The sequence below is a fragment of the Protopterus annectens genome, chromosome 10.part0, assembly GCF_019279795.1.
Source record: "Protopterus annectens isolate FY-2018-M chromosome 10.part0, PAN1.0, whole genome shotgun sequence".
NCBI classification, from domain to species: domain Eukaryota; kingdom Metazoa; phylum Chordata; order Ceratodontiformes; family Protopteridae; genus Protopterus; species Protopterus annectens.
Window position 1 is genome coordinate 1,173,778,454 of NC_056744.1, and position 10,321 is coordinate 1,173,788,774.

General features: G+C 42.2%; 1 protein-coding gene across 1 annotated transcript in view; it reads left to right on the forward strand.

Annotated features, from left to right (window-relative positions):
- TDRD5 (tudor domain containing 5) overlaps window positions 1-10,321 on the forward strand; it is a 2,447,201-nt gene that overhangs the window by 275,925 nt on the left and 2,160,955 nt on the right. The gene's annotated exons all lie outside the window — the stretch shown is intronic.

A 10,321-nucleotide genomic window follows, 5' to 3' on the forward strand; every position in this document is an offset into this window, starting at 1 on the left:
ATTTCTGACAAGTACTGGTTGTGTACTACATGTGACAATCTCCCGTATTCTCCATATGCCTGGACTGTGGCATAGGTTTGCAAGACGGAAGTTTTTTCTTATACAGCAAAACATCCAGACCCAGCTAAAATTTGCAAAACAATGCATAAAGCCGCCCAAAAGCATGTGGGAAAATGCGTTGTGGTCTGATGAGACCAAGGTTGAACTTTCTGGCCACAATTCCAAAAGGTATGTTTGGTGCAAAACGGTGAAGCATGGCAGTGGCAGTATCATGCTTTGGGGTTGCTTTTCTTCAGCTGGAACTAGGGCCTTAGTCATGGTGGAGTGAATAATGAACAGCTCCAAATACCAGTCAGTTTTGGCCCAAAACCTTCAGGCGTCTGCTAGAAAGATGAAGAGGAATTTCAACTTTCAACACGACAGCGTCCCCAAGCATACATCCAAATAAAAAAAAAGAATGGCTTAACCAGAAGAAAATTAAAGTTGTGGAATGGCCCAGCCAGAGCCCAGACCTAAATCCAATAGAAAATCTGTGGGTTGACCTGAAGAGGGCTGTGGCCAAGAGATACCCTCGCAATCTGACAGATTTGGAGCACTTTTGCAAGGAAGAGTGGGCAAATATTGCCAATTCAAGATGCGCCATGCTGATAGACTCCTACCCAATAAAACTGAATGCTGTAAGGTGCTTCAACAAAGTATTAGTTCAAGGGTGTGCACAGTTATGCAACCAGCTTATTGTACTTTTTATTTTTTTATATTTTTCCCCTAACAGGTTTGTTTGTTTTTCAATTGAATTGTACAGGTTATGGGTCACATTCATCATCTTCTTCTTTCGGCTGTTCCCGTTAGGGGTCGCCACAGCGGATCTTCTATTTCCATTTCTTCCTGTCCTCTGCATCATGCTCTTTCACATCATCCACCTGCATGTCCTCTCTCACCACATCTATAAACCTTGTCTTAGGCCTTCCTCTTTTCCTCTTACCTGGCAGCTCCATCCTTAGCATCCTTTTCCCAATATACCCAGCATCCCTCCTCAGCACATGTCCAAACCAACACAATCTTGTCTCTCTTGCTTTGTCTCCAAACTGTCCAACCTGAGCTAACCCTCTAATATACTGATTCCTAATCCTGTCCATCCTAGTCACACCCAGTGCAAATCTTAACATCTTTAACTCTGCCACATCCAGCTCTGACTCCTGCCTTTTCGTCAATGCTGTCTCCAACCCATATAACATAGCTGGTCTCACTACCCTCTTGTAGACCTTCCCTTTCACTCTTACTGGTACCCGTCTTTCATAAATCACTCCTGACACTCTTCTCCACCCATTCCACCCTGCCTGTACTCTCTTCTTCACCGCTCTTCCACACTCACCATTACTCTGAACTATTGATCCCAAGTACTTAAACTTATCCACCTTTACCAACTCTTCTCCCTGCATCCTCACCATTCCTCTACCCTCCCTCACATTTACACACATATATTCTGTTTTAGCCCTGCTGACCTTCATTCCTCTCCTCTCTAAAGCATATCTCCACTTCTCCAGGGCCTCCTCAACCTGGTTATAGGTCACATTAAAGGTGAGAAAGGTTTTGAAATGGTTTATTGTGGTCTCATTTTTTTATCACAGAAAACTGGCATTTTAACAGGGGTGTGTAAACTTTTTATAGCCACTGTATATATAAATGTATATAGAGAGAGACATATATGCATATATGTATACACACACACACACATGCTATAGTGGTGTATAGAATAGTTGTAGTAATAAGTAATAGTATAACTGTCTAAGAGAAAGGTTAATGTGAGGTCTGATACACGTGTAATTGCATCTATATGTCTCTCTTCTAAGCACATGTAATTGTATGCGTTTATCTTCAGTTCAACCATGATGCACGTAATTTTGTTCAGACTTCACTTGTGGTGTCTAAATGGCAGTTGTTTACTTTTGACTTTGACACGTATGCGTATGCATGTATTTATGCATGCGCACAGACATGCCTACACACATGCATACACATACACACAAGAGCAGACAACATGCATACACATACACACAACATGCATACACATACACACATGTCCAATAAAGTGTCCTTGTGCAAGTCCTATTTACCTGTAACAGTAGATGTTCGAATTTCACCACGAATGTCACCAAACAGGATAAAGTTCTGTAGGAATGTTCCCTTACCCTTGTCTGAAGTAGTTTTACCATGGTGGGAGTAACAAAAAACAGTAAACGAAGACAGCCACTGTGCACTTGTTTGCTCACAGATAGGATTACCCTTCTTAGCCCCAGCCAAGGTATGCAGAATCCTGAAAGCAACTTTGAGATTCTGAGGAGGAGGGATTTGCTTTTAAGGGGGACTTAGGTGCAAAATTCCTTTCATAAACTGTTTGAATGCACAAGACACCATATCAGGTCCAGTAATATCAGTCAGGCACCACCTAGAAAACCTCTTCCACTTTTAAGATTTTCTAGTTGCAGGTTTTCTTGCCTCCTTCAGTAACTGCTGCACATAATTGCAGGACAACTGTCTAAACTGTATCAAGATAGAATCATCCAGGCTGTCAGTAGCAGTTGCTGTAAGTCGAGGAGCACCCCCGCCCCGACACTCAGGGCAGATCCAGAGTGTGAGGAAGTTTGTGGTAATAGCCCCTGCCAGTTCAGTAAAGTGAGAATGCATAATCCAAGTAACCCTGATAGGTTATCTCAAACACAGTTTTTCCAACTTTCTGTGATGAAAGGACGCAAACATAACGCATGCACTCAAGTCACTCCACAACAAGTACAAATATGACTCTGTCATTGTCCATGATGGAGTGAATGACCTCCCTGGACTACATGAAAAGAGACATGGAAGAGCTCTCGGATCATGTGGCCCAGGCAGGTATGACCCTAGCCCTGAGTAGAATCCTGCCTTCGCCCAGAAGGATACCACAGTATAAGGACAAAATGATTGACCTCAACAATTGGCTAAGCTTCTGGTGTCATTCAAAGGGGATCCAGTATCTGTCTGCCTGGGACGACATGATCGACGGACCACGATGCTTTGCCAGAGATGGTCTGCACCTGTCGCCCCTGGGATTCAGGTTATTGGCTAAGGCTCTTGCCACCCCTATAGTGCCTTTTTTAGGCAAAGTTCAAAGGACAAAACCACCACCGTAACAGGTACAAGCATGCAAAATCTAAAGGTAATGCTACTCAATGCTAGAAGTTTAAACCTCAAAATGCACTCTCTAGAGGAACTCCTAAAAATGGAGAACATCGATATCTGTGCAGTAACTGAGACATGCTTCAAGGCTCCAGAGAGCACCCCTGCAGTACCAGGCTACAACTCTTACCACACTTTTCGGCCACCAAACCAGGACCGAAACACTAAAGGTGGAGGAGTGTCAATATTCACCAAGGATATTCACACCTCCAGGCTAGTTGACAACACAATGCGTCTAAAATTCTCCAGGTGCAACTAACACTAGGTAAGACTCAATCCAAATTGTAGCTTGCTACAGATCCCCCACCATACCCCAAGATTCTCACTACACCTTTCTAAACATACTGGAAAATATTAAGATAGAACCAAACACCCTAATACTGGGTGATTTTAACTACCTTGCCATTAACTGGGAAAACTACTCGTGTACCAACAACACCTTTGCCTAGTGGTTCTTGGAATTTATAAATTCCAATGCCCTGGATCAACTAATCCATAGTCCCACCAGGGGCTCCAATATCCTAGACCTGGTCATTACCAACATGGGAATCCATCCACACCTATGGTCACCCCTCGTTAGTCAGGTCTGACCATAAGCTGATCACCCAACTTCATGCTGCTCAAGTCAGAAGTGACAAACTTCATGACACCCATGCAGAAGGGAACTGAAAGTTCAACTGCTGAATCCTACACTAAAGCACTGTACAAGCACATCCACTCATGCATGAATCGTGCCATCCCAAATAGAACCAAGATGCTTTCATCCAAAAAAGGAAGCCAATCTGATGGTCCTCTGCCATAAACAAACTTTACAACAAAAGGAAGAAACTGTTGCAGAAACTGAGATACCTCATAAAATCCTCCAAAGCTAATTATGAAAATAAAATTGCCAAAGATTCCAAAGACAGCCACAAGGCATTCTATAACTATGTCAAGAATCTAAATGGTAATGCTCAGATCTGCTGTGAGCTAAAACAGAATGGCATTAAATATACTGATCCCAAGGATATTGCCAATATCCTGGCAGATGTCCGTAATAATGGCCACACAGTAAAAAAAACGACTTCCAAAGCTAAGAATACAGCATCCACGGGACCAGATGACATCCCGGGCTTTGTACTACATGAACTACAATATGAACTGGCACCTCACCTAAGTGTCATGTTTAATAGCCTTATCTGCAAGGCCAATCATGGAACTTATAAACAAAGACGTTGGCAACCAAAGTGTGATAAGAGACTTAGGGACACAGGTGGACAGTGGTCTCACCTTCGATAACCTCATCGCCACAACAGTCAGGAAATCCTTCTCTGTGGCACACCTCATCACTAAGGGCTTTTCATCCTGAAAAAAGGAGGTCAATTGTCCCATTGTACTCATCCCTCATTAGACCCATTATAGAATACAACACCCCGTTTGGTATGTACCTCTCAAGGCATCTGCAACAACTGGAAAGGCCGCAGAAATACCTCACTAAAAGAATCACAGGCCTAGAGCAGATGCCCTACGCTGACCACCTTAAAAAACTCCAGCTATACTCTGTTGCATATCATCTACTCAGAGGCGATCTCTGCTTAACATACAAGGCCATGTCAAACCCAGAGCTGTTGGACATGCTACACTTAAAGAAATCCCAATCCCTCAGAGCCCACATGCTCCAGGGATTTAAACCTTGTCATCACAATAAACAAAACATGCTGGAGGGATAGGTTCCTGACCCAGAGACTCCCCAGACTCTGGAATAGATTGCCCATACATGTCAAGCAGAGTGCCTCTTTGGCCCTCTTTAAAAGGAACCTTGACAGTTGGATTGGAGAAAGGAAATTCACCCCGGGGATCACGTCAGTTGCCCTGCTAGACAGGGGTCCAGGGAAGTAAATAATGTGGGAAGAAATAGCCAGGGAATTGTTATGGCTAGGCTTGTATAGACCCTATGGTTGATAGCCTAGTACCAACCTATGAACATAACTATTTGGAGTGTTCCCTACGTCTGAACGAAATCTAGGCAGACCTCTGACCGGAGTTTCTACTCGTGAGGATCCATTCAGGATCTGCTTAGTCTGCCTTCCTTTAGTTTTTGCTCTACCAGGATGTATGAGGCCTGAAGCGTGCCCAGGCCATCACTGCCATCCGACAAAGTGTATAACCTTATTTATCCCCTTGTTTGTTAAGGTGCCATATGACTGTGATTTTGTCTGTGACCACTAAAATGGGACCTGGAGACCATAAATGGTGAAGAAATATTAAGGTCTGAAGCAGTGGTAATATTTCCTTGAAGTTTATGTGCTTTGTAGCATTCAAAGGACCACATCTCCTTGCACTTGAACTCCCTTGGACACTGTTCCCTTTTTAAAATCTGAGACGTTCATCTGGACCGACTGACCTGGGATATAGAGGGAGAAGGGTAGGTTTGGATTGTTAGTTACAGTGGTGGAGGGATCAGATAGCTTTCATTTCAGAAAAATCCAGCATTGGTATGTGGAACTCCGAGGAAAGCAAGTGCTGAGTACAACATTTTTTTAAATACCAATGAATCTTTCTCATGTGGAGTCTAGCATTTGTCGTCATGAGCATAAGTGATGCGATGGGACGTGACACAATTTAGATATCTGTATCATCTCATTGTTTAAGAATCTTTATCAGCACACCCAAACACCAATTCACAACTTAAAGCAGCATTCAAAATCTTGTTTTTTTTTTAAATCCTCAGAAAAATTCTGATTATGTAACCAAGCTTACAACAGAAGAGGCTGCTTTAGTTATGTATGTACCTTTCAAGATACTTCTCAAAGTTTATTTTGAAACAGAGACACTAGAAACAATGTCATTCATATGACACTTCTGTTCAGCAGGCAAAGATGCAGCAAAGTCATGTAAATTGTAAGTACATTACAAAATACATCTTTAAAACTAGCTCGTCTGGCAAAGGGTCTCTAAATCGGGACCTCTTTTGCACCTAAAGGATTTTGGTTATCCTGTACCTGAACCAGGTAATAGAACAGCCCTGGAGGATGTGTCTGACTAATATGCCATAGAGGTCTGCGGGCTCGCACAAGAGGGTGATGGGGATACAGGTAGTGATCTGTGGGCCAGGATAAGGCAACAACATATTCACAATCAGTAGGCTGAGACATGTTTTTCTTGATTTGTTTTTTTCTTTATGTGCAGCTGGATTTGATGGGGGAGTAGCTTTATCAAGATCCATCAAGTCAGGAAAAAAAAAACAGCGACTGGAATAGCAGCTTTTAATATTGCCAGTGTAAGAGCATTAATAATAGAAAATATAAATTGTGTTCCTACACAGGAAATAGGACAAAACTGCATAAAATATGTTAGAAACACTTTAAAATGTGCTAAGCCTTGTTCCACAACCTACGAAGTCTAGTAAAGAACAGCACAAAGTCACAGTATAAAGTAAAATTCATGTGTCCAAATAGTGCCAAAATCAAATACAGTCCCTTAAATCAAATAGAATCCTTTTAAACTAGCATTAATAAACATTTGCTTATACTGCCAAAAATCAATTCTAAGCCCTTAAAACAAATAGAAACATTTTAAACCTGCATTAATAAACATTTACTTAGAGATTTGCTTTAAATGAAAAATTCTCCACAAAAAATGCAATGTAATTTGCAGTAAAAATGCGATTTAATGATAAAAGCATTAATAGCAGTTTTAAATCGGCAGTAAATATCATATAAATGAATAAAAAGTGAAAACCTTTAATATTTTCCTGTCAGAACTTCAAATGAAGCAGATAAGTAACTGAAACGACCACAGTTGACAAATTCACCTCCGTAACGGGTACAAGCAAGCAAAATCTGTGGGTAATGCTACTCCATGCTACAAGTCTTAACCTCAAAATGCATTCACTCGACGCACTCCTTAAAATGGAGAACATCAACATCTGTGCAGTGACAGAGACCTGGTACAAGGCTCCAGAGAGCACCCCTGTATTACCAAGCTATAATTCATACCACACCTTTCGGCCACCTAACCTGGACTGAAACACTAAAGGCAGAGGTATGTCCATATTCATTAAGGATATCCACACCTCCAGGCTAGTTGCTCAGCATAATGCATCCAGGATAATCCAAGTGCAACTAACTCTGGGCAAGACCGCAATCCAGATTAACTTGCTACATATCCCCCATCATGCCCCAGGATTCCCACTCCTTATTTCTTGATACACTACAAAATATTAGGGTACAACCCAACACCCTCATAATGGGCGATTTCAACTAAACCACCATTAACTGGGAAAACTACTCATGTACCAACTCTTTTGCTCAGCGTTTTCTGGAATTCATAAATTCCAATGTATTGGATCAGCTTATCCACACCCCTACCAGGGGCAGCAATATCCTAGACCTGGTCATTACCAGCATGGGTGACCACTGTTCCACACCAGAGGTCACTTCCTCATTGGTCAGATCCAACCACAAGCTAAACACCCTAGACATCCCCCCCCCATTAGGGAAACCACCATAAAAAATTTCTCCAAAGCCACCTTCACACTTCTTAAGACAGAAGTGGCAAACTTCACGACACCCATGCAGGCAGACAATAGAGGTACGACTGCTGAATCCTACACAAATGCACTTTATAAGCACTTGCACAAGTGCATGGATCGTGCTATCCCTAACAGAACCAAGATGCTATCCTTCAAAAAAAGGAAGCCAATCTGGTGTTTCCTGCCATAAACAAACTCTACAACAGAAGAAAGAAACTGTTGCAAAAAAGAGTAAAATCCCATGATTGGAGGAACTCCCTGGTCAGCCTCAGTAAGAAGCTGAGATCCCTCACAAAATCCTCCAAAGCTAGTTATGAAAACAAAATCGCCACTGATTCTAAAGACAACCACAAAGCATTCTATAGCTATGTCAAGAATCTCAATGGCAACACTCAGATCTGCTCTGAGTTGCAGCACAATGGCACTAAATGTACAGAACCAACTGATATTGCCAACATCCTGGCAGATAGGTTCAGTGCTAACTTTACCCCTCTCACATCCCCTAAAGGGCCCATCTCTATACCAGAAGAATGCAAAGTTCCTGTAATCACAGATGCACAGGTAAAAACCACACTCTCCAAAGCCAAGAACACAGCAACCATTGGACCTGACAACATCCCAGGCTGTGTTCTACATGAACTACAGAATGGACTGGCACCCCATCTAAGCATCATGTTCAATCATAGCCTCACCTCAGGCTTTGTGCCCACTGAATGGCACACAGCGACGGTTATCCCACTCCTCAAAAGGGGGAGCCACCACGGACCCCGGGAACTGCCGCCCCATTAGCCTAACAAGCTTGGTCTGCAAGGCCATGGAATGTATCATCATGGAACTTATAAACAAAGACATTGGTAATCTCCATACTCTGGACCCCACCCAGTTTGGGTATGTAAAAGACAGATCATGTCTCCTAAACCTGATAGACTTCTATGAAGCAGTCACCAAAGTTATAGACGAGGGTAAGGTGGTTCACACAGCCTATCTCGATCTCGCCAAGGCTTTTGACACCATCCCCCACTCTGGAATTATAGATAAACTCATTAAACTAGGTATAAATCCCTTTGTCACCAGATGGTTTGTCAACTGGCTCACTGACAGAACCCACACTGTGAAAGTAGCAGACTCCAAATCCATCTTCAGACCAATGACAAGTGGAGTACCACAGGGTTCAGTCCTGCTGTTTGGTATCTACTTTTCTGAAGAACAGGCTAACACAGAAGGTCTTTGGCTAACGAAGTTCACAGATGACTGCAAACTAGGACCCATAATCGAAACTCCTAATGATGTGGACATCCTGCAAAAGGGCCTCACTGAGACAGATGCCTGGTGTCAAATCCATGGCCTCAAGCTCATTGCCAAAAAGTGCATTGTCATCCCCTTTGGTAAAAACTCTGTACTCATGAGCTACCACATAGGTGGTAGTCTACTTAACACGGAAAGTGTGATGAGACATTGGGACACAGGTGGACAGTAGTCTCTCCTTTGATAATCACATTGCCATAGTAGTCGGGAAATCCTTCTACATGGCACACCTCATCACAAAAGGTAGGAAAAAAGAGGTAATTGTTCCCCTCTACTCGTCACTCATTAGACCCATTATAGAGTACATTGCCCCTTTTGGTATGTACCTCACAAGACATCTACAACTAAAAAGGCCGCAGAAATACGTCACAAAGAGGATTACTGGCCTCAAACATATGCCCTGCGCAGGCAGTCTCAGAAAACTCCAGCTTTACTCCGTCGCATATCGCCTACTCAGAGGCGATCTCTGCCTAAGATACAAAGCTATGTCAAACCCAGAGCTGATGGACATGCTGCACTTAAAGAAATCCCAATTCCTCCAAGCTACATGCTCTAGGGACCTAAACCTTGTCACCACAATAAACAGAACATGCTGGAGGGATAGATTGTTGTCCCAGAGACTTCCCATACTCTGGAAAAAACTACCTGTCTATATCAAACAAAGCTCCTCATTAGCACTCTTCAAGAAAAATCTTGATGATTGGATGGGAAATCGGAAATTCACCCTGGGGATCACCTCTGTGGCTCTGCTCGACAGGGACACAGGAAAATAATTTTCTTTGGTGGTGAAAGCCAGGGTACCTTTTTGGCTAGGCTTATATAGGCCCTAGGGCCAATAGCCTAGTACCTACCTATGAACCTATAATTAAATTGCAGCTCTAGATGCACAAGGCATTCCACAGTGTTAAAATGACACCACATAACTTCAGTTAGTAGTTGCAGCAGTAAATTGTAAGTATATTAAAATAAAAAGTTAACAGATGTAGATACATTCGGGTCTATATTACATTATCAAATTCTTACACCATCGAATGTTATATGGTCGACATATGTTCGAAGTTGCAAGTATTTGAAAGCAGAAATCTTCATGGAGAAGATTTCCATTTACTGAACTGTAGTGCAATCTCTGAGTTGGTACATTTAAAGAGTTGGGGGATGCAAAATTTGGCAAGATTTTTTGAATACTTGAACTTAACATAGATGCATATCATTTGATGTTGTAAGTTTCAATATACCATTATTTTTTTTTTTTAAAAAAAAAAAAAAATTTTAAAATATATATATATAAAA